Source organism: Rhyacophila brunnea, unplaced genomic scaffold (genome assembly GCF_057557595.1).
Source record: "Rhyacophila brunnea isolate RB1 unplaced genomic scaffold, BYU_Rbru_1.0 scaffold_9, whole genome shotgun sequence".
Classification (NCBI taxonomy): Eukaryota; Metazoa; Arthropoda; class Insecta; order Trichoptera; family Rhyacophilidae; genus Rhyacophila; species Rhyacophila brunnea.
This window is the reverse complement of record NW_028233361.1, coordinates 40389250-40415077: the sequence shown is the minus strand read 5'-3', so window position 1 is coordinate 40415077 and position 25828 is coordinate 40389250. Positions and strand designations below refer to the sequence as shown.

General features: G+C 34.7%; 1 protein-coding gene across 2 annotated transcripts in view; it reads left to right on the top strand.

Moving 5' to 3' along the window:
* Positions 1-806: 806 nt before the first annotated feature.
* The window catches only part of Arl4 (ADP ribosylation factor-like 4), a 219214-nt gene continuing 194192 nt past the window's right edge, over positions 807-25828 (top strand). For both annotated transcript variants that reach the window (XM_085959786.1, XM_085959787.1), the window contains exon 1: positions 807-1612. The gene's annotated coding sequence lies outside the window, so the exon portion shown is untranslated. The remainder of the gene's footprint in view (positions 1613-25828) is intronic.

Genomic DNA, 25828 nt, shown 5'->3' with positions numbered 1-25828 from the left:
TAGGCTTTTATGATCTGACTAAACTTTGTCAGTTATACGTGTAGATATGTTTTAATTAAAATAGGTCTACAGATTGCAGATAGTGTAGATTAATTTTTAAAATTTAATTATACTTTAGGTACCTACATAAATAACACCATAATAGATGATAGTCTATAAAATATCTACAATGATGCCATTAAATCACCATACATAAACTACTTATGGAGAGCATAATTTTATTTCCGGACAACAGATTGTTCCCATGTTATTTAAAGTTAGTAAGTTTAGTACAAAACTTAAATATTTTAACTATAATATATAGTTATATTATAGTACCTATATTATATTCACCCGTATGTTTAGCTAAAGTGTAATGAAAGAAAGGTATACCCTATAATATTATGAAAGGATAAAAATCTAAAATTCTCCAGCAAATACTAGGTATTATAGGTGTATTATAGAAATACCTTTTCCTATTAATATGACATATTATAATATTACCTCATCCCTTTGGGCCTAAATGATATTTAATTATGTTTCTAAACCCGTGTTTTGTTTCAATTAGGCTGTAGTTAGAGAAGTTAGAACTAATTTCCTAATGATAATAATAAAGCATTTTCTTAGCCCGCCATTCGAAACCTATTTTCAAATCAATTAGTGAGCATAACCCAAATTAAAAAGAAACAACAATATACGAGACGCAGTGGTAAAAAAGAGAAAGAGACATGCGCGACAGCTAGCGCCACAACTGCGGCAGTCTGCGGAAACAACAATTTGAAATAGATCCGACGGGCGACGACGCGAAAATACACGATCTTCATTTCAGTCCGGTTTCGGCCGTTGCTAGGGCGTTATGTTGGCGGGAGCTACAGAAAATTTTGGTCGACGTGACTGTTGCTACCTTCATTGTTTTTTGAATTTATTCTCGGTGTGTGAATTGCTACGATCGATCGCCTCGCAAAATAACCAAGTGTCATCCGATAATATCTGAATTAAACCACCAACCGTTGTTATTGTTTTTATGTGAATCTTATTTTGGGCTGAGCGGGACTGTACCAAAATAAAATTGTGTATAAGGTGTTTGATTTGCAATGACGTAACATCTGTTTTAATTTGTTTTCGCTCGCGAGATAAAAGATACCGATTTTGTTGGGAGGCACGTTTTTCTCAGGAAAATATCAACACGGTTAAATCAATACTCGAATATCTTGCCTTCTGTAATAAAACATTGTTATCTAGAAACATGTGAAAGATTTTTCCGCTGTGAAAAACAATTACACTCGCAGTGCACAAAATGCAGTGTTGACATTTTTTGAATCCGACGTATGGATTTATTTTTTCGCTAATATTATTTTACAACCATAAACCACCTTGTGTCATAAATTAATACACTACCTGATTATGTACACGGTTAGTTTAAAAATTAAATTATTAATTTGTGCAGTGTTTATGTGAACAAAATCAGTGACAAAATTATTGTTTTTGCAGATGTGTCCAATCTGATGTTTCTTGTGTGTTACAACAAATAACCAAATTGTGACGGGAGCAAGTTCTGAAATTACGTGTTTTACACAATTAAATTATTTTTTCTGAAGACCACATCACCAGCACTAGACACAAGACAACAAAGGTATGTTTTGTTTTTTCTTTTATATACCTACCTATTTCAACCATAGATAGGTACCCTATGATTTAATATTTAAATTAAACTTTTGACTATATATTTGCATAGGTATATTAACCAAATACCTAGGTATGTAGAAAACTTCGGTACATGTCGGTTATCCTGGATACAGCGGCAAATTTTGAAAATAGCCGATTATACTGGATTATTTGGTAGGATAACCTAACCTAACCTAAACTAACCCAAACTAACTAATAATCCAGTATGTCGGCTATTTTCAAAATGTGTTTGCCGCTGTATCCAGGATAAACGTATAGACCCAAAACTTCTACTATTCTAGAGATACATATACCCTAAATGCCCTAAAATAAACGTATGAAAGGTAAAATGTGGTAATTATATACTTAGTACTCCATATTTTCATTTTGGTTGAGGTGTTTTGAGACCAAAAAAACAAACCAAAACCTACTTATTTTTGGGTCACAGTAGGTTTTGTGCACAGAACAGTTCCCTGGTTTTGTGATATGGCGTACTATAGAACATGGGGGGGCTGACAGGCCTCTAGCCTGGGGGCCCGGCGAGGCGAGTCGACCAGATAAGTGAGATAAACATTTGCTTTAATAGTAAAAAAAGTCGCCTACGGCGCTATTTTCCTTCAATAATGTTAATATTTAAAATCATGTGGTTGTACGTTAACATTTTTAATTTTATATCGATTCTCGACAACTCCATAATTCAAATGGATGTAGGTATTAAAATATACAAAAAATGCACTAAATATACACATTAATTTTACCGCGTACTCCATTTGGAAATCCTTAGCGATAGGTAGGGGGGCCCGCCAAAGATCCTAGCCTGGGGGCCCGGTTCAGGATGTGGGGGCCATGCTATAGAATTACCATCTATGAAATTGAAGCAAAAAAAGGGCTTCTGGTTCACTGATTACATAGTATTTTAGCTACAAGTGACTTCGCATTACAGCTTTATTTGCAGAGAACTTCACACTACACGATTTTTATTTGCCAATTTGTAGGAACGACAATCCGACACGATGAGACGATATAGGTAGATAAGCAGCCTATAATAATACTGCACCTCAGCATTATTATTTAGTTGAAAATTCTGTTAACTCTGTCTAACTAAAGAGCCGTTTAAGCATGACTGCACTCGAGTACCTAAGTAATCGTAATGAAAATTAAAAAAAATGCAGCCATTTTGTGAGTAAGATAATCGAAATGGCAACTGAGCGATGTAAATAATATTTGTGGACAATGTGGAGTTTACCAACATAACCATGTTTCCTTCGTTTGTTAAATAATTTAAAATGTCATAACATAATAATTATGAAGCTACTACATATACCTACTTACCTATTTTTAGTCCAAACTATTGATACCTACTGTATCGTTGATCCAAATTAGAGATACATTATTATTGTAAAATGTATAAATGTACATACCTACCATCAAATAATTATTATAATTATGTAGGTACCCGATATTTTCCCTGTATACTTATCGGCGATTTAAGATTTAAAGGGGGGCCCCGAAACAGTTAAAACCAGTCAAACAATTATTGAATTTATACCGAAATCGAAAAAAATGCGCATTTCTTAAAGCATTAGAGAATCCCTGCAACTAAGATCTAAAGGGCTTATAACATAACCACTCAAACAAGGAAAGAGATATATTGACATTATTAGATACTTAGTACCTACCTACATATTACGATGATTGATGGAATGTATGGGATTTAGTTTATTTTTCCATCTTGGGGGGGGTCTCAAATTCAGTCAGTGTGTCGGGACTAAAAGACTATGTCCCTAAACCCGCCACTGTGTATGTATAATATTGCTTCAAAACTTGAGAAAATAGGGACAGACATTCGTATGGAACAACATAATTATTTCGTCCAATGTGTGTTACTCGGAATTTACTGGTGTTATTCTATAATCAAAAATATTAATAAAAGTAGGTATCACCAAGCTTATAATTTAATATGTTATTAAATATTCTTAACTGAATTTAGGCTGGATTATAAATTATTTTAATGCGGGTTTATTACTCACTAATTTTCAGACTACATAGCTACCTAATTCTAATCCGGGGAGTCTCGTCAGGTCTAATTTTAATGGGGTTTTTAATATGATTAAGTTACCAATATTAATTCAACATTTTCCTCGCTCCAGCCTAGTGCGAGTGCCCAGATTCGCTCGGCCTAGTTACAGGTGTCGAGGTGTCTACCTGTAATGGATTCAGCAGATTATTCCCAGAACCACATTCGCGATAGGTGAGCTATTATTATGTTGCAGTGATGTTTTCATCCTGGACCTAACATTATTATGACGTTATCGGTCACACGTAAAACTATCTATTTGATTCACTTTATCCCATTAACGAAAAAATCAGAGGGTCTGGGGAGTCGTTTAAAAAATCCAAGAAAAAGTCCGACAGCAATGAATTTTAATCAGAGCATTGGACGGACCCTTTTTTGAGTTGCTCCGCTCCAGCTCCGCTCTGGGACCTAATACTTGCTCCGGCTCCGCTCCGGGTAAAAAGTTTTAATAAGTATATGTATACGAATATTAAAAAATAAGTAGTTTTAAAATAATCGTCATTTTCATTATTAATTCTATTAAACAAAATTACCGACAGAAAATCGTCTCTCATTATTTATTTGCCTCTTCTGTCAAAAAAGTGAAGTTATTTATCACTCGGCAGTGTTGACATATTTCAAATAATTCCAATGTTGCAAAGTGTCAAAATATATACTATTTTCATTCGATTTTAGTGCGAAAACTTAATAATAAAAAAAACATTCGTAGCAGTGGAGCACTACAAATTTTCTGTGCTCCGGCTCCGCTCCTGCTCCGGGTAAAATCCCATGCTCCAGTGCTCCGAGCTCTGCTGCAACGCTCTGATTTTAATAGTACACATTACTGATAAATAAATAAGAAAAATATAATCTAATAATAATACCTTTTCACAAACAAATAACTCGGAATCAGTCGGATTTTAATTACTTCTACTTCACCAGCAATTCCTTTGACAACGACTCCGACTCCTCATCCCTGGTTGAACTTTTTACTCATCTAGTTGATCTGATCACTGATTATGGGCGATTTTTCTATTTTCGAATCGGCTGTGACGATTTTTCGTTACACGTTAGCCGGATGCTTGTTTGCAAATAATATGGTGCCATCACTGAATTCATGCTCCTAGTACTTAAGTACTTAGCATTTAATCTAACAATGATGTTACCGACTTCCATTCAGAAAAATATGTCAGACAGGGCAAGAAAATAAGCTTAGTGGATTGCAGAAAACAATGCTAAATTATCTCAAAATTGAAGACATGTCTAGAATATAAGCATTACAAAATCCTAGGTCATAATTATTTACAAGAACAAAGACAGGAGAACAATTCAATGTTTTACAACTAATAAATAAGTCTTGTAACTAAAAAAATAAGGCAGTTTTGCGAAATATGGTCATCACTCATCACTTAAAAAAATATTTTGTACTTACCTATACTTTTATTGGTAAGTTAGTATACCTACAGTTTCAATGGCCATCATGGTAATTTTTAAGCAAATCTGGTGTAATATTCTAGCTTTCTTATGAAAAGTTTTAAGCACAGAACAGATAATAAATAGAATACCGATAGGCTATATTCAATACGCCGCATCTTGATGCAGGGTTTTGAGTGTCCTACGTGAGTGTCCTACGAAAATGAAGCACGCATTATGCACGTGCAATAGTGTGTGTAATACACCAACATTAAATGAGCGTAAATCCATTAACCGAGTGCAGTTTTCAGTATTCGGCGTAAAACGTATTCTTGACACGTGTGTAAGTTTAACCCGGATTCTTCCTTACTCGAGTCGGTTACCTGCTATCGCCTTACCCGTTATGTATTTCAGTTCCCATTATTTCTGAGTTCCCTGGTTTTAAGCTATGTGGTAATAATGTTAGATTTAACGCCATGCGCCAGATGCAACCTTTGCAAGCTAGACGCCTAGGTATTCAAAAAATGCTAGATCCGGCAAGAAAAACGCGTTGGTAAGGCTGTCCACCAATATAAGTCCAGTATTATAATAAAGTGTGTGTGTGTTTACTGTTTAGTTAAGTTAGTGACTGCTATGTTTTTTTTGTCTTGCTTTAATGTTTAATGTCTTAACACCAAGAGTACAAATAACATTGAATGTTTAATACAATACAATATTACTTATTGTTTTGTTTCCAAATCCTCTCCCCAGGGGACACTAAAACAAAGGTCGAAACAGTTGCGAGCCTCTGATCGCCGTTATTGTACTTAAATATATGGAAAAATAAATATATAATCCCGGTCACCGCAACGCCCTTTTCCTTTGTTCTTTTAAGTACTTGGGTATGTATTTAAAAAAATGTAGATAATTGGTCTCTCCCACGTGACTTATTCTGTACCTAGGTATTATTTATTTCTGATGTAAATTTCACGCGTTTCTCATTCGACGTCTTGTCGAATGACATTGAACTCATTTTTTTTATTCTTTTGATTGCGCGGCGAATACACGTAGTTGTATTATAGTGTATAGTGTTGTGGATCCGAGACGTAAAGTGACTTAGGTAAATGAGTATTTTCAGCGCTATCTTTAGATTAATAAAGCCTGAGCAAATCTTTTTGCACAAGCAACGAGTGGTTGTTACACCCCCGTATGGTCCCCATTTGGGGATGTCTCTATGTATCTGGAGAGGCCCGAGTCAGTATCAAATCCAACAAATAGTAAAGCGCTGATTACGAAAATAAATAATAATAATAGAGCCGAGCCGGCAATGCCGTAGATTATGGCCGTTGAAAAATATTGCAACGTCGCCGTTTTTCGACAATGGCTCTCGTTGAAAGCGAAACACAAGATGGCGGATAATATGCTGCAAAACAGCCAAACAGTAAACACGCGCATTTCGTTCTCCGTAAAATAAATTATTAAAAATGTAACTATTATATTATAATATTAACTTAAATATACCTTGCCGTTTCCAAAACAATTCCGGTGTTATTTGTTCACCTCCACATCCCGAATCCAGACGAAAAACCATACTAAAAATATAAGTGACAGCTTGTTTTTTCACTTTCGAAAATGGAGGGAAGTGACATGGTCCACTGTTCAGCTGTCAAAATCAGATCCCAGTTTGCTTGACATATTGATTCGCCCTTTCTCGTTTCAAATTGAATTATAAAAAATTCTCAAATCAAATATATTACTTACCTAACTATCAGTGTTATTTATAAATACTATACATTCCTGTTATTCATCAGCTGTCAAAGCCAGACTAATCCTTCACACAAAAACCTGTGGTAATATCGATTTCCAAAAAATATGTAGCATTGATCTATGCATTACATTATTGTAGAAGGTGTGTAAATGCTAGTGTACTATTTATCATGTAACCCATCTATCCAAATCAAACCATTCTCTGTGTGAACACGACATACGCGTCAGTATGAGCACTCTATAGATTATTGAACAGTGGCAGGCAATGATAGGTCATCCATAGGCAATAACGGGAGGGGCGGAAAAGGTAGGACCAGTCGTTGTGAATGTATCGGCTTTCTACTTGAGTCGGCAATGGTATTTTTCAAAAAAAAAAATCAAAATTATATAATTTAAAACGGATACGGTATAGTTCAAATTCATGTCGTTGCATAAATACTGTATCAATCATATTTTTCGACTCTACAAATTCGGGCCTCCTATAGAAACTTTCTCCATCCTTGACCCGTCTCCACCCATTTAAACTTATGCTGCTTTTAAATATATGACTTCGCATCTTTAAATCCCCTGGAGCATCGTCCAGACACATCAATTTCAGCCCTTAGGGCAGTGTATGCCAAACCTTTCACTTGGCGGCACACTGGGGATGGTGAATTTGTTTCGTGACACACCGAATAAAGATTCCCGAAAAATGAAAAACGTATCCTTAGTAGAGGAAGGATATTCTTCGAAATCACTTTGCAACGGTGTTGGTGTCATTTGAAAGTAACGATATCAACACCTAACTGAGTCGCTTGCACTGCCGGAAGAATCTGTCAGCATTCTACATATAGGTAAAAATAAAACAAGATGTACTTTTATATCAATGTACCTATATACTTATATACTAAATTAGATTAGACATAACTCCTCGTCCACCATCTGTAGTCGTTCCCATTTTTACATGACTTGAATATGTATTTTGTTCATCTTCAGTATTTTACTGAACTAAAACATTAAATTTTTCCGTTTTATAGTATATATTGCACGAAAAAAAGATTAATAAATATTACAAAAAGTAATGTCCAACCTCGGTTCGAATTCGGGCTAAAATTCCGCTGTTTTGGTAGTTCAGCGTGTTTACCATGAGACCATTTTGTATTGAATCCAGGGCGCTAAATTAATGGATATCTACTTATATAAAAGTTACATATATCTAAACATGTTAGGTATACCTACAGCCTCAGTGCGTGTGATAGTATGACACTGGTTTTGACAATACGTGTGTAATTGTTTGTATGTGTTGTATGCGTGAAATGTACCAAATTAGTTGGAGCCTTTGTTTGATTGTATTAGTGTAATTGCTGCTTACGTATTAGTCGTATATTTACGTTTCCGTTTGGTTGAGCAAGCCGACAATAAATAATAATTGAAGATCTTGGCATAAAAACATCAAATGTCCACTTTTTTCCATTTTCATTTTATTGCATTTCTATATTCCCTGTGTATGATTACATACAACTGTGCAAAGATACATTTTTAAAAAAAATTATAAGTCCTTCAAATCTGCTCTCGAAAATATGCCACTTTTCTAAAAACCGCAATAGTCCAGGCATTTTTGTGTGAAAACAGCAAAGGTCCAGTAGTTCTACACTTTTATCACCAGGCGGCGTTAGTAATGTTAGTATACATTCCATACAATTTAGTGTCTGAGCTGTCAAATTATCCTTGATTCGTTTAATTATTGCTTTTTATAACGTTTTCTAATGATTGTTTTTATATTTTATCATGAATATTCCTAGCAAGACATCTGAAACGTCTCGAAAGAGAAAAATTAACAAAACTATGCAACGTTTTTACCAAATAACGGTGACTTTCATTAAAATTCAGTTTGATGCAATAAGGAAAATTCTGGGCCCTTCATTATAAAATCTAAAGAGACCGGAGAAAAATTTTTTTTTAATATGAAATATAGGTTAAAACTTTGACATTTTTCTGTAAAAATTTGTAGGCTAGTTATAATGTACAAAATAGACCAGGCTAGTAAGGGAGAAGTGCTTTGCGAACATTTCAGTTTCTCTCTAGGCTGTGGGATTGATTCAATGTAGTGAATAAAAATCAAATGCAAGTCACGATTGCATTTAAAACAACATATGGTGGATTAGTTCCATTGAAAGTAGCTTAATAAAAAAATATTTTAAAATTAGCTAAATATTTACAAAACCCAATAAATGTAACGTTTAATTTGCTGATAGTGAAGGTGTCAGACGAGGCTCATCGGTTTTCTTTTTTCATGTTAACTATCAATTCATGGTAGAAATCCATTGTGTTAATGATTTAATTTATTAAAACACATTTTTTTAGTACTTGTTCCACTTTTAATAAATAAATCTGGATAGGTTTCGTCCACCTTATAGGGACATTTTCAACTGTTGAAAACAGTTGGCAGAAAAACAGAGGCGGACGAAACCGGTACAGATTTATTTATTAAAAGTGGAATAAGTAGATACTAAAAAAATGTGTTTTATTAAATTAAATCAATAATAATAATATGAAGCTAATCAGTATTAACCCGCACATGATTAAAACATTTTTTCAAATATTTAATTCTTGATTTTTTAGAAACATTGAAGTCGTTTGTTAATAGGTAAATAATATGTCCAAACCTTATTAAAAGTTGTATTATGATCAAAAAATAACAGAAATATGTATTCTTTATTTTATTTAATAAAATTATAGTTTTAGTCATACTATTTACATTTCGATCTTTTCAATTTTGCAATAAAAACAACAAATGTCCAAAAATTGTGTAAAAACAGCAAATGTCACACTCATTCTTTTTTAAATATCTATTTAACCGAAATACATTTAATATTTTTTTTACATTCATATAGTGCATATACGGTTTCTCTATAATTTCTCATTGTCAAATTAATAAAAATTTTTTTGATAACCAAGATATTATGTTTTTACCCTCTCCTGAAAAAAAAGTGTTTTGTGACATTTGCTGTTTTTATGCCAAGATCTTCAATTGATAATACATACCTATTACCTACAGACATATGGCCTTGGCAATTTATAGTATTTTTGTGGAATATAAAATAATGAAGTAATTATTCAAATATTATTTTTGGTAGACTTTTAAATACTAGCCTAGTATGGCTGTCACCACAGAAAAGAAATTTTTTTCTTTCTTTCAGAAAATTTCTGAGTTCCCTGGCTGTCACCCATCGCTTACCTCCGAAAAACAGACATTATTAGCCACTGATGAATGCATAACGCCTCGTTTAATTTTTTAAGAGTGTGAATTGAAAATCGACGCGTGAATCATGTTTTATTCTCACGTTCGGTAAAATGGTTATTTTTGTTTGATTGATTGACTTTCATTGTTTGGATGACCTTAATAATATTAAATCGATATTATAATATCTATTGGTGCTATTTTTGGTGTAGGTAATATATTATTCTAATAGCTGATATATTGTAATTAGGGAATCCAATCCCGAGCCAAAATTCTGATCCCGGGATTTCAGGATTACAATTTGACAATCCCGGGATTGGCATTTTTTTCCATTGTTAATATAAAAAATTTATATTTACACACATTGATAAAATCGGTCAAAAATAAATCTAGTATAATTAATAATATTTAAGACATTTATTGTTAATATTGTATATCTAAGTTCAATCTTGGAAATACATAAGTTTAATGGAGTAAATAATATTAAATATATATATAATATAAAAATAATAATGTGAATTTAATATGAGATTGCTGTTTCTGATAGTAAAGACTTAACGAATGGATTAGCGAGATTTGAAATAGTAAAGCAAATAATCATGGCGTACCTACTTATGGCCTTTCCGCTTCATAAATCTAATTAGTCAGCCAAATATGTAATTGCCGTAAAACGTATGAGATCATGGTGGAATTACTTTGTTAAAAGTGCGAAGCATTGTTTTTTTCCAATCTTTCTCATTTTTAATAATTTATGTGAAAAAATAAAATGAATCGGCAACTTACACATGGGTATAAATCAAACTGAGTATTTCTAATGTAGTTATTTTTTTTTAAAAGTATTTTTTCTGTTATATTTTCGCTTTTATTTTATGTTCCATAAAAATTGATAAAAAATCAATCCCGAAATCCCGGGATTATGTTTATCAATCCCGGGATTCATAGGTATCGAAAATAGCTCGGGATCCCGGGATTGGAATCCCTAATTGTAATAGATACTTCGTAAAATTCTTTCGATAAGATAACTGATTAAATTCCTGCCTACGCAGGTAAAACGATAATTTTTATCGTACCTACGGAAACAATTTCAAAGAATAAATTTTATTGTTTGAATTCAATGAGTTATATCTACTCCCCGGGCTCTCCGTGTTGGCCATTTTAATTAAAATTCGGTACTTAGGTGCTAGCTGTATAATGTAATCAAATAATTGCAGAAGTCCGAACGGTTTGCGTGCGCCCCGTGTGTTAAATTTACTGCTGAAGGAATTTCGTATTGCCCGCGTTTCAACGTTGCCTCCCTCTCAGGGGTGTAGTGGACCGGATATGACCAGGCACTTCTCATAGAATCTATGACATCGATCATAATATTTATGGTTTTCATCAATATTATAATATTTATAGTATTACACCCAGTTTTGAGTCACGTTGATAAGGAAATTATGTCGCTGTTATTTTTAACTTGGAAAAAATCGAGAACTGGTCGTAAAAATGCGAGGGAAGCAAGGCTTGAACAAAAACGAACTATAACTGCAAGTGAGAAAACATTCGGCACGCTTATAATATCTCCGCAACATGCGTACGAGTAAGATATAATTTATACGGCTGAATTCAATATTTTTTGTAAACGTCTCCGGTAAATATTGAATTGAATGACTACATTCTTTAAAAAAATGCGAGCACGTATTGCTGAAGTTTATTATTTTTGTGTTAAATATAAAGTTAATTATGTTTAGTTTATATACTTAAATGTGGTTAACTATATTATGTTTCAATTTTGTAGCCGTACTGAGAAGCAGCATGATGGCATAACGTTTCATAGGTTAATTATAATAAAATTGCGGTTCTACTGCGCGTTATACGCAAGAAACACGGCTTCATTTTGCCGAACAATACCCACTCTCTATATGTTATTACCTAGGGGCGGCAGGTTATATGAAAGTATGGTGAAGCCGGCTAGTATGGCGAAAAAGTATGGTGGAGCGGGCTGGTAATCAATTTGTGGCAAAATTTGAACGTTAGCATTATATTATATGGGTACGTTATAACGACCAAAGTAAATCCTCTGTGATGCCCTGATTTTTTTTTATCGCGTCACTATTCTTCGTAAGTTATCGGCTATTGTTGGCCTGTTTCATTCAGCTGTATGAGAAAGCCGATTCCTTGCCCCTCTTTTAATTTAATACCTCTATGGTTATCACTCTGAGGTTTCATAGTCTACACAAATGTTTTGTAGTCGCTACTCGCGCTAATACCGACACGCGGTAACAGGCTGAATCGTGGCCCCCACATGCTAAAGTGGGCCCTCCGGCTAGGATCTTTGGTGGGACCCCTACCTATCGCTAAGTCAATATGCCGCTTTACGTTAACGTTTTTCACATTGTGTTTTCGGTCAAATTAAAGGTAGGTACATATTCAGTGTATTACTAGCAATTTTTGTATTTTTCATACATCTACTTTAAATGTGGAGGTGTCGAGTATCGACATACAATAATCAAAATTTACATTGCACAATCACAATATATGTAATTTAAAATGTTGATGGACATTAAGCATGATGGCGACTTTTTTTACTATTTAAGCAAATTTATGATGTGTGTTTATCTGGACAATCCGCCACGCCGGGCCCCCAGGCTAATGCCCTGTCAGTCTACCCCTTGTGGGGGCCATGGGCCGGATACTAATGCGCATTACTATTTCGGTCTCTTTACAAGACGTGGCGGCATTAGTGTAAGGCGTAAAACCCACTTAACGCAGCGAGTGGGGCACTCGCGCAAAATTTCACAAGTGGCGCGTAAATCATAGAAAATACAACGTAATCAAATACGCCAGCGCACACTGGATTTGACGACGCATTGTGCCCGCCCGCCCCATGATTCACCGTTGTGTGGCTTCTCAGCGGCACGAATTAACGAAAATACAACGTAGTACATTCATTGAACACGGCAAGCAAAATCACGCTTCTGGAAGCATCGTCGATAGACGGGCGAGAAGGCATTATTTAATAACAGTAAACTCATTGTTTAGTTATTGCGTGTCCGATATTTCGCTGGTAGAATTATGTCATCGTGAATATTAATTACAAGCCCCGAGAAATTTAATAATATTTTTATTGCTTTGTTATGAGAGACGCTGATAATAATAATTATTATTTTGTGCTTCTTGTGCCCCTGATTACATAGGTGAAGGGTAATGCGCGGGTGGGAGGGGGCCTACTTCGTAGATAGCGCACCGAGCGCCGTTTTGGTGGGCTTTATGCCTTAGTAGTGATTACTAATGATTAGCGTCTTTATGGTCAGTTTTTTTAAATATATGAATTGATTTTATTCCATACCATAGGGGCCATCCACGAGGTGGCATATTGTTACTTTGACAGTGATGAACATCTTGTATTGCAGTAAGTATTGAGTATGAAAATAAATTCTGTATGGCCCCATCAAATTGCTCGGTATATTATGATTCAATCGTTTATTCTTTGCTAGATTTGAAGAGTTTTCTTGTTGTTGCCGTGATTACTAATAAAATAAAATAACACTCGAAAAATATGTATAAATAAAACATCTATCAAGTCGTCGTTACAATATGAAACTAAGTACCATTAACTTTTTTTTAAAAATACGTAATTGGTCCATCATACATACTTGTATGGCCAGTGACGTACCGTATTCAGTCTCAGGGTCGGATCAATAAGAAAACAGATTTTATAAAGATGTCTTTATAATATATGTATGTATGATAAATTATGCATACGTAAGTAATGCAAATTTTTCATTACGGAAGTGTTGTACATAATTGCAACAAGGCAATTACACTGTGTAAATAAAATATTCGAATGTCTAGTCTAGCTTCTAATTTAAATAATTTATATTTAGTTGTTTTACTACATTTTATGTTATTCAGATAAGCACGTCGTGTGTAACTGCAATTTCGATTTGAAAAGTGCCGGGGGTGCGGAGGTTCCTCCACTATCGTCAAAATAAATCAACTGCACGTCACTAATAATGTGACATGATTCATCGATTGATTTTTTTACTTTCATTAGGATCAAAGAAACGTAACTCAGACATAGTTGAACTAAATATTAAAAAAATACGTGAAAATAAAGCCAAAGCACTGCCCTTTAATGTACTGAAAAGACAATTTAATTAAATAATATTCGTCTGTTTAAATAGATAATATTTATATATTATTATAATATATATATTATGTACATACTGAGTATGTACGCAACTTCTTCGTCTTCTTTCACCCTGTCACTAGCGTTGGGGCATAGGGCAAGCACAAGTTCGCGCCACTTCCCTCGGTCCATAGTCAACTCTTGCGCCTTCCGCCATTCCAGACCTGCAGCGCGTGGATCGCTTTTGTAGCACCGCTCGCTGTGCTACCCGCCAATCGCTGAGGCTGTGCCACAAGGGTACGAAGTGTCGCACTCTTTGACGGCATCCGGAACACGTGTCCCAGCCACGTAAAACGTCTCTCCATGTACTTCTGTACGCAACTAACTGCTCTAATTATCATATTGTCTTGAATCACTTTAAACTTTCCTATAATTTTAAATTCTAAATTCAAAAATAGATTTTAATAATTTCAATCCATGTTACGCCAATGCAATAAACTAGTTACTGGATGGTCTGGTCCATCATTGATATTTAAAAAAAAAACCTAATTTGCACTCTACTGAGCGAATATTTTCGGCCATGAAAATATTGTTATAAATAATTCATACTGTACTTACATGCCTAACTATATTTTAATGATCAGGTAGGCTGTCTAATAGTATATATCCGCAATTGGAAACTTTATTTTTTTTTTTAATTTTGTTATGGTAAAACAAAATATGATTTCTATGCAAATAGATTTCTAGTTTCCTGATTTTTGAATGATATGCTACAACATGATCATGATGGGATGTGGCCGCTTGTAGGTACTAATGCGTCAATTACATTGAGCTACTTTACGAGCTGTTTGTTGGCAAATTTAAAAGCGGGCGATTCAGCTACTGCGATTGTGATGATCACACACAAAACTTTCCATTCGCTGAGAAGCCAACAAACTAGCGACTATTTTGACAGAACGTAGTTCGTTTTTTACCGGGAGGTCGCTACTACGCTCTCCTGCGCAGACGCAGTAGGCCCACACGCCGGCGTGTAGCGTGTAAAGTTGACTGGCTTTCAACTTTTCTCGGTAGATTGTTTACAATCTGCTTGTTAGCTTGTTCGATGATGGCACTGGGCGACTTTACAGGCAGATTGTAAATTCGCCAACAAGCAGCTCGTAAAGTAGCTCAATGTAATTGACGCATTATGAACAGTCATTTTTGTTTATAATTTTGCTCAAAACATGCACGCAGGGAACTCTGAAATAACAACTGCTCTCGGTTTATGCATTGACGTTCATTTAATATTGGTGTATTACACACACTATTGCACGTGCATAATGCGTGTTTAATTCTCGTAGGACACTCACACATTCAAAACGGAATCGGAAAATTAATATCGGAATTAAAATTTATTATCTATTCTGTTCTGTGCATGCACGTCTCCGTACCAGTGTCCGGAAATTTGTACTTTGCAGTTGGCCGTATCACAGTTAACCGTCAGATGGTATGTTAAGTATCGAAAATAGATTGCCGTATAGAATTGAGATATAATTCATGTCTAAATAAAATACGTAATAAAAATCACCGGAATACAAAGAAAATACGGCAAAACATAGGTAGGTAAGTAAATTAGAAATGTACCTAATCATATTGTACCTTGTACCTATACCTACTTTTTAAATTTTGGTATGTGCGATTAAGTTTTTAAGTATCAATTCGTACCTGTCAAAGAGCTTATAATAATGAAGATATTTAATACAAATCACTATCAAATTAATATTCTTATTGCATCTAATGAACATTATGCCCCACGAAGTAAGTACACACATTTTTTTTATTTTCATTGCTATTACCCATCTGTTCAATACAGCTCACTTTGAACTGTGCTACGGTGAATTGAATTCATACGTACGATTTACATGTTACCTACCAGTCTACCACACTGTGATACGAGCAACTTTCTGGTCCTTTTTCTACCGACGATCCATGTTTCGCATGCTGTATTAAGTACAAATCACTACTATTTACTGACTTCTTTAAAATATATCATAGATACATCATTTATGTATTAGTGTTTCAGGTTTCACCTTTTGGGATATTCAGGCTTTAACTAATACAGACACTTTTTTAAATGGTCAACAATGTACTAATAATTAATTTGTTTTTCATGCGATGAATGTGTTTTATTAGCACAATCAATTTCAATACTAGTCAATCCAAATCCATCATCGTTCATTGACAAATGGATTTAATCATGGGCCCCACATCTTGAAGCGGCCCCCCAGGCCAGGATCTTTGACGGGCCCATCTACATATAGCTGAGGTTAAGGGCAGTGTGGTGCTCTAATGTAGTGTTGCCTAAATTATACACGGGAGTTATCATTTACGTATATCAATCATCATAATATAGGTATCACGTCAAATTGCAACGCACAACCACATATTTAAAATATTTAATAGTCCTGAAACAAAGCAGCGCCGTAGGCGACTTTTTTTTACTATTATGTGAAAAGTGCATTAGCAAACTAACTAAGAACTCAGTAAATAGATTTTTGTTTGCTTCGATATATCTGGTGCAGAAATCATTTAGAAGTGGAAACATGGCGAACTTATTTTTTCCAAAGCTCCAATTTTTTTATGAATGCCTTCACTGTGTCTTTTTAAATCAGTGAATGCATTAGTGGTCCTTGCATTGATTTATTCTTTATTCAGTCATTTTTTTTATTAATTTCAACCAAATAGACAAGTTTAACAACAAAATTATCGATCCTAAATAAATTTGTCTCAAATTTCAACATTATGATTTGACCATTTTATTTAATTTTTTCACGAGATAGCGCGTTTCACAATTGAAGTTAGGTATTATAACATTAGTCTCCATAGTTTCAGACAGGTTTGCAAACAACCTTTTATAGGACTGTTTTTTTATGTAGTAACATTATGTAGGCCGTTTTATAAACTATGCATTTGCAAACTGCAAACCTGTAGCTACATTAATTTATTGTGCTAAACTTTTCGCGCCTCCCTTTGCACCCCTTCGCGCCTCCCCAGAGAGGCGCGTCCCAGTTTGGAAATCGCTGCCTTAGGTCGTATTGATATAGGTAAATTAGTACACTGTGGTACCATACGCTATTCGTGAGTGTTTATTCAGTATTCGAATTTATTTACTGCAATGCCTCTTTCTATGCTAGCAAACAATACCATTATTAACTTCAACACAATTTTGCCGTGGTCATGGTGCTACTGTGTACTAATTTACCTATATAAATATAACATGTACAAGGGGGTGTATACCTATATATATAGTATAATAATGATTATTATTAAGAGCATGCCCGCACCGTGCTGAGCGTTCAGTCCCCGTTTGTTATTTTAGCTTTAATAGGCCAAATGAAAAATGTTTAATGGAATATTTTTTTTAACGTTGACACTCCCTTCATAAAGTGTAGGTACGTGCGGCTCTCAAACTGTCTCTTTTCTCGCTAAGAGGATTAACTGGATTTATGCGAAATCGTATTTCATTAATCCATCACAGGAAATATTATACCAATCAGGGTGGAAGGTAAATTAATTGAAAATAATTACGGAGATATCATAAATTTTAATATAGAATATTATATATCACTAGCTGACCCAGCAAACGTTGTTCTGCCATATAAATTATTGCTAGTGAATATTTTGGTTTCTTTTATTTTGTTAACTGTCAATTCATGGTGAAACTGCATTGTATTGTTGTTTTTATTTAATAAAACGCATTTTTTTTGTAGTAGTTATTCCACTTTTAATCAATAGATTAGGACCGGTTTCGTCCGCCTCAGGGACATTTTCAACTGAATACATTTTTTTTTAAACAATATTTATCCAACAAAATCCAAAGCGACAGAAATAATATAACAATAGGTACATAAATAATTATCCGTCTAATAATACCTTCCCAATATTAGATTAGATTAGATAAATTTAACCAAAGTAGAATTTATCTATTAAGTTGTGACTCATGTGAAGCTTGGACGAACTTAAGATCTACCCATGGTTGTTAAGGCTTAATTACATTGACAGACGCGCAGATCCAACGATACACGACGACCGTCGTAACCAACGTCTTTACACTATAAGCAATTTCCACGCAACGATTCGATCGTGTTGGTCCTTGCTTTTTTATTGGTTTAAAATAAACGTAGTGTTGGTAGTATTAAAAATATAGGTTGACCGAAAACTATTTCTTCGTTAGATTGGTGGCTACACTAAACGGTTTTCCCTAGCAATTTACGTCAAAACTTAGCTGTCAAACCTAACCTAACAAGCGGGCGGTAGCTTCGGATATTTTCGTACGTTCTTCGCTTGTATCTTCGTGTCTCGTGGCAGACGGAAATAGGATTGGTTCCAATTTGCTCACGATCGGGCCAGACGTAATCTGCCAATTTAATTTGAGCATTACACCGCCGGTAATGATACATAAATTATATACGAGCCACAGTTTCATCTCCAGCATCCAAAGACAATATTGCTCGGGCCGTAAATCTGTCAAACGCAATTTATCGAAACCCCTAACCGCATTACGCTCAGCGTATTTAATTTATTTTTATATCATACCTAAGTATTTTATAAAGGCGCTGTCTCCGGCCGTCGTGCATCGTTTATCACGGGATAATATCGAAATTAATTTCCCGTTACTTTTAGCTAGGCAGGTACTAAGCAGCTACACTAATCTTATGTTATTGCCTATCCGCGAGGCTAATACGTGCGTTGGATATTAAAATTCCTTGTAAGTATTATGTTATAATATAACATTTACAACGCGTAGGTAACATCCATGGTTACATATGTAAATTGTACGTATTACATTTCACCGTAGCACAGTTCGCCGTAGCACAGTTCGACGTGGACTTCTTCTCGGAAAGAGAGATGTATAATATACGGTCATCTCTATAGCAGCAAGATTACAAAAAATTCGCTTTGTTCGTGGATCATTGCAGACAACAATGTTCCTTCAAGAATAAAAACCTAATTTCTTTTATTGTGTTAACTGTCACTTCATGGTGGAACTGCATTGTATTATTGATTAATTTAATAAAACGAAATTTTTTTAGTACTTATTCCACTTTTATTATTTAATAAATTTGGACTGGTTTCGTACGCCACAGAGGGACATTTTCAACATAATTTAATATTTTTTAACATAATTTAATAATACGTTGAAAATATCCCTCTGAGGCGAACGAAACCGGCCCAACTTTATTAAATAATAAAAGTGGAATAAGTACTAAAAATGTTTGCGTTTTATTGATTAATCAACAATAAAAACCTAACGTAACCTAACCTAACAAATAATCCAGTATGTCGGCTATATTAAAAATTTGTTTGCCGCTGGCTTCCTGTAAGTAAACTGACAAGAACCGTGTTTTATTTGGAAATTAATTTTATCTCAGTAGGTACCTATTATACGACCCAAAGTCGTTGAACGGTTTTTAATATACGACCATATATGTCCGTTACAACATTTCACGGTGAAGTGTGAAGTAAAGCTTCCGGACACGCTTAATTCTATATCGTAATACCTCCTGGAAAAACTCTTATAATATGGTAGTTTGATAAAAACACCCCGCGACGTCGCCGAGCCTCAAGTTAAAGTTGCCGCATTCTAGTTGTTAAAACGGAAGGACAGGAATTAACACGCTTCATAAGCCCTGTTCATGTATCAGCCAATCACTGCTTCGTTCAACACGATAAATGTCACATAATTCAAAGGGAATATTGATGACGCGCCATAATTACACGTGGTAATTAATCCCATCGATTTTTCTTACATTTATATGATTGTTTTTACATAGTTGCACAAGAAAAACTGGCATTTTTTTTTTACAGTTTTCTAAGTTTGTATTGGCTCAGTGTCACGTTGCCAGCTGACAGAGACGTACAAATTGGCATTCTTATTAGTAGGTATCTCGCGTAAGTATGACTGCCCTGGTATTAGGTTACCCACCATTCAATTTTGTGCCCCATTATCCACGAATGAAAAAAAAATATCTCGGTGAAAAATTAGAGTGAGGCAAAAATTCTACCAAAAGCGCGGAAGTAAATAACTTAATCAATAAAATATCACAGTGTTCGCCGAGCGATGGTGCCCCGTGGTCCGTGTCCCACGAATGCAATTAATCATACCTTCACGAAATATTAAATTCCGTGGTTTTGTTTTTCTTGTTGTTTATAAAATAATATGAGAGCTTCCTGTCTTTCTCATACTTTGTTATTAAACGCATTCAAAGCAGAAAATATGCAGGTATTAATAAAGGTGTAGGTACCTACACTTTACATTATGCTCGTGCGTGGTGGTTGGTATGTTTGTATTTTTAATGTTGTGTTGTATCGATTCGGATCGTTAGCTTGCTTGGCTCGTGCCATCCACTTCACACAATCATACTAGGTTTTATCTGTGTTTAGAGTTCTTTTTCTGATATGTGAGTGATGGCTGGGGATGGCGAGTGTTTACAGACCTATTCTAACATATCACTTAACCGTTATTTGCATGGTGTTAACTTTCAACAACAAACTGTATTATTCATTATATATTGTTGTGTGAATTAAATTTTATTTAAAAACTTGCAGTTCACTGCAGTGGATGAAGTTTTTATTCACAGGTGAGACTGTTAATTTATAATAATATTTAACATTAAATGTGGTCGATTGGAAAAGTTATAAGTATGTACCTACAAAAGGGTTTCCATCATGCATTTAAGGGTTTACTGCAATGACATATTAAATGGACAACTCACTTCATATCGACGCGCACAAGAAATTATACATGAAAGTCATTCACAGACGTCACGTGACCATAGACGTATTCATTTCCATTATGCGATACAAGCTTCGAGAATTTATAGTAATATAACCTTTATTGTAATGGCGTATTAGTGTCATGGCGTTAGAAACAGTTCTCGGTTACTTACGACTTCTCGGAGATTAGACGCAAGTGAGCCCAGCGCATCACAGGCATGGTTTCTGTCATTCAATTGCATTGAATAAACATACATCAATATCTTCAAATGCCATTTTATCAATAATAAATAATACTAAGACATGAAAAGTGATATCCCATCTTTCTTGGAGTGTTTAGTAGATTTTTTTACAATTTTTAACTAGGCACATTGGCATTTTGTAACACAATAATAACGGCGGAGTCGAAACCTGACAGTCAGAAATTTTGTATGGGCAGACCCAGCGGTGTCGCCAGACCGCTTGCAAGCAGAATGTTCATTTGAGCGTAGGATACCGATATTAAAATATGAATTTCGCCATCCGGCAGACCCGACACAAAGTGAGTGTCATTTTATTTTCCAGATGCTTCGTCCATATTAATGTCATTGGTTTACTGCAAAAACTATAAAAAAGTGATAAATATGATATGTCATGTTCAAATATGTCGTAGTCAAGCGGTTAATTATCCCGGGAAGTTAACTGTCAGGCGTGATGTTTTTTAACACTGTCGCCCATGAAGGCGTTAATTGCGAGTTGTCAAATGTCGTTGAATAACATAGTTAACACGTCTTACTTGATTTCATTAGTTTTTTTTTTTATCCAATTAGACATTCTAATGGAATGCAGTTGGAATCAAGTAAGACATGTTAACCGTGTTAGCAATGTGGATAACCGACATGTTTATGGAATTGTTCCGAGTGATATCCGTGTTATTTTGGTACATACAAATAACGGAAACGTGTTAATTATTTAGAATAACTCTGCAGGAGCTCCCAAGCGGTGTGGTGAGTCTGAAGATCTGTTGCATTTCGAGCAATGAAACCGATGGTGAAAATAGCGTTATTGTCTATCTCCAGTGATTTGACGGGAAGTTTCTATGTATTTTTTTAATATTTAAAGTAGGTATATTATTTTATACTATTACGATTATTAGGGGAAATTCGCAACATGAAATTATGAAAATGAAAAATGAACCTTGGCAGCATTTTTTTGCAGTTTGAATGGTGTGCCGTGCAGCGAAACCGGTTGAAAAGCACTGTTCTAGACAATAGGTACTTTATTTCAGCATCCAAATCTCAAACTGGTTAGAGCAGGTTTGTTATGTTTATGCGCATGTCGGAAACCAAATCAGCATGAAAAATTAGTTTATCGATGACAGTATTTACAGATTTTACAGTAAACCTATAAAAGGCGTTAATTTTACATATTCACACTAATATTTTGCCATCAAGATAACTCTTAGGTGTGTCATGTGTCACTTTGGAGACCTGCATTCCAAGTCAGTTGAATGAAACCAATCCAAGCCTCTTGAAATGAGCTGAACTAATCGTTTTGGTGTGGTTTGGTTTGTCTTGACGTTATGATTTGACCTTTGTACAGATACAACTCAAACCTTGCCGAATATCACGATACCTACTGTATTTTCAGTTTTGGGGTTACATGTAAATTGTATGTAAAACATTTGACCGTGGCACAGTTCGCCGTGAGCTTTCTTATCGGTAAGAGATGACCGTAGATATACTATACGGTCTCCAATTTTATTACATTCCATATGAACATTAATTCAATGTTCATGGCTGATTTTGGCAATATTCAATGAAAACCTAACCTAATCTAACAAATAATCCAATATATCGGCTGTTTTCAAAATTTATTTGCTGCTGAATTCCTTAAAGTGTAAACCGACAAGAACCGTGTTTTATTTATACGGCCATATATTTCCGATACAACATTTCATGGTGAAGTGTGATACGGCGAACTGCACATGTACAAGTTTCCTGGTATTTTGGTCTTCTGTTAATCATAGCTCGATTCCCGTCAGTCATTCTACAAATTCGCATCGGTACTTGTAAAATGTCATACACACCTATCCGCCGACATGCATTCACGCATACACGTGAGATCCACCTTACTGCGTACCACCTGACGAAGCTTTGTGATTTTTAAACACCTGTGCATGCGATGACACCCTGTTCTTTAATTGCTGACATGCTTGGAAATATTTAGGTAGGTGGAACCCACTAAGTTATGTAGTGTACCTATTATACTTGCATATTAAAACATGTAATCTGTATATTATTTTGAAATTATGGTAATAATTGGATAACGTATCTAGTACATACGATTGCAGGTAAGCCCTAACCATAAGCAAGATGTTGGTGCATTGCACTTATGATCTCTGAGCCGCAGGTTCGAAATTTTTTCGTTTATTTAATTATGTCGTTTGTGTGTGGATTCAAATAAAATATATACTTTGACTTACATTTAAAATTATTGCGGTTTCATTTATAAAACATTTATATAATATATAAATAAAGCGGTGACCGTATACTTTTAATACGTCTATGATTCTTTCTTCTTCTTTTTCTTTCGACCATGTCCGATCCTAATAGGATCATATGGGCCTCCACAGAGTGGAGGTTTGTATCAACATATTTTATTTTTACGGGAAATGGATGTTAGCCACTTGCTCAACCTATTAGGTCCATACTCTGACTCATACACAAATTGAAAAACATGTATGTATGTGTATGTGTACTTGCCAGACCCAGGATTCGAACCTGGGACCCTCGACTCTATAGGCCGGCGTTTAAGCCACGCGACCATCGTGGGTGTGGGGGTCATATAAAATACTCAAGTATAATTTATTATGATTTTAATAGCGTGAGAATTATTTTGTGGTGGATTGAATTATTAATTGGTACTGCTTCAGTACCCACAGCTAAAGGTTGTGATGGAGAAATCTATTTTAAGAATTCTCATTTCTAGAGATTCTCGTGAAATCGAGAAATTGTCACCAGGTTATGCTGCCGACCGCAACCGGAATTAATGGTATTTTGCACCTAGATGGAATTATTTTTTCAAGCCCAGAAACACATAAGAATACGCCAACAAAGCGCTAAGTATGTATACTTGAACGCGAATTTGCTATATGCATCCTCGTTGCAATAATTTATGTAGAGTTCATTTTTAAACCTCATTCATTTGTATTTACAGATCTAAATGAATTTGCACGTATTTGATGTCTATGGGCAGTACCATTAACGTGGACCTTTTTATTCTTCAGGTGAAATGTGTATGGGTAATTCAATTTATGGCAGAGATAACTTTTTTGATATGCAAGGAATATCCATTTACAATTCGTCAGCTGAATGCAGAACTATTCTAACTCACATTTTAAATATTTTGTAGAAGGTTTTTTTGAAACAGCCTACTTCAGTTATTTATTATTTATGTAGACAAGTGTATGCACCGATTTTCTCATCAATAATCTTACTAAAATATGATGCGTACATTTTATCCATAAAGATAATAAATAATTTCAGTAAGTGATTTCAAAAAACTCTCTTGAAAAATTTCAAATGTATGTTTAGAATAGTTCTGCATTCAGCTGATATTATTATCTACTCCATACCATACTGTTTTTGAATTTGTAATAATTAACAATCATTGTAGTACATCTAACCTTCAAACTTTCATATAAAACAGAAACAGATGCACGCTACCATTACAACATTAGATATATATCTAGGTACTTATATTTTGTAAGTTTTGTGTTCATCTCTCGAATGAGAAAGTTTACTAAATGTATACGTACACACCTTCCCGGTGTTTAATTTCGATGCCCACACATTTTTTCCTAAGTAAAAGTTCATGTATCTTGTTTGTACTCGCTCGGGCCATTTCTTATGAACTGGTTTGACACGACAATAAGTTAGACAGTGAAATACCTCCTATGTGAGTACACCTTATCAGATGCAGTTGGCTATTAATAGATTTTTTTAGTCTAACTCTGACTTTGTTCATATTGTGTTTCGTCACATTTATTACTCGATTCCTCCACTCTTCTCGGTCTCTAGCTCTTCGCTGCCGCGTACATCCACTGAACTTTATGAGTTTGTCTATACAGCGGGTTTTAGGGCGTTGCTGTAGTCGTTTAATGCCTACTGTGTGACGGCATTTGTCCAACGTTTGTCCATCCACCGAGCGACATGTCCAACTCGTTGCCATTTTATCTGCTTATCGATAGATTGGTTTAACACTTTACGTTTAAGTTTAAGACACAATGTTAGGTCACTTTTAAAGATATTATTCAAGCGCCCAAATGCACCCCGTGCCAGTTTGGTTACCTGTTCAATATTTTAGTGATTTAATTAACAGTATGTATTAAAATAGCAACACGACAAGGGAGCAGTGTTGCTAACTTTCATTCTAGATGGAAAGGTCTTGAAGCATTTCAAGAATGAAAATATCATAATTATTAATATTGTTTTTTTACGAATAAAGATCGAAAAAGAATTTTGTAGTAATAAAATGTCATAGAATTAAAAAAATAATGCAGGTACACAAGATCAGCATATTGATTTTCAAGCAAATATGGTCTTTATTATGATAAGTTTTAAGCTGTTGGCAGTGTCAAAAAAACACTAGATTTAACGCGATACGCCAGATGCAAAATTTGTGAGCTAGGTGACTATTCTAAAATAAAATGCTAGTCCGGCGAGAAAAACGCAAAGTTGTAACGCAATTGAACACTTGGCCCAGTATAAATAAATATTCAGAAATACATATTATGTGTCAATGAAAAATGGGACCTATCTCGGGAATATAATCAAGAATTGATATTGTTATAAGAGTCTTTATCAAAATGAGATAGCAACTAGATACTTTATAGTACTGC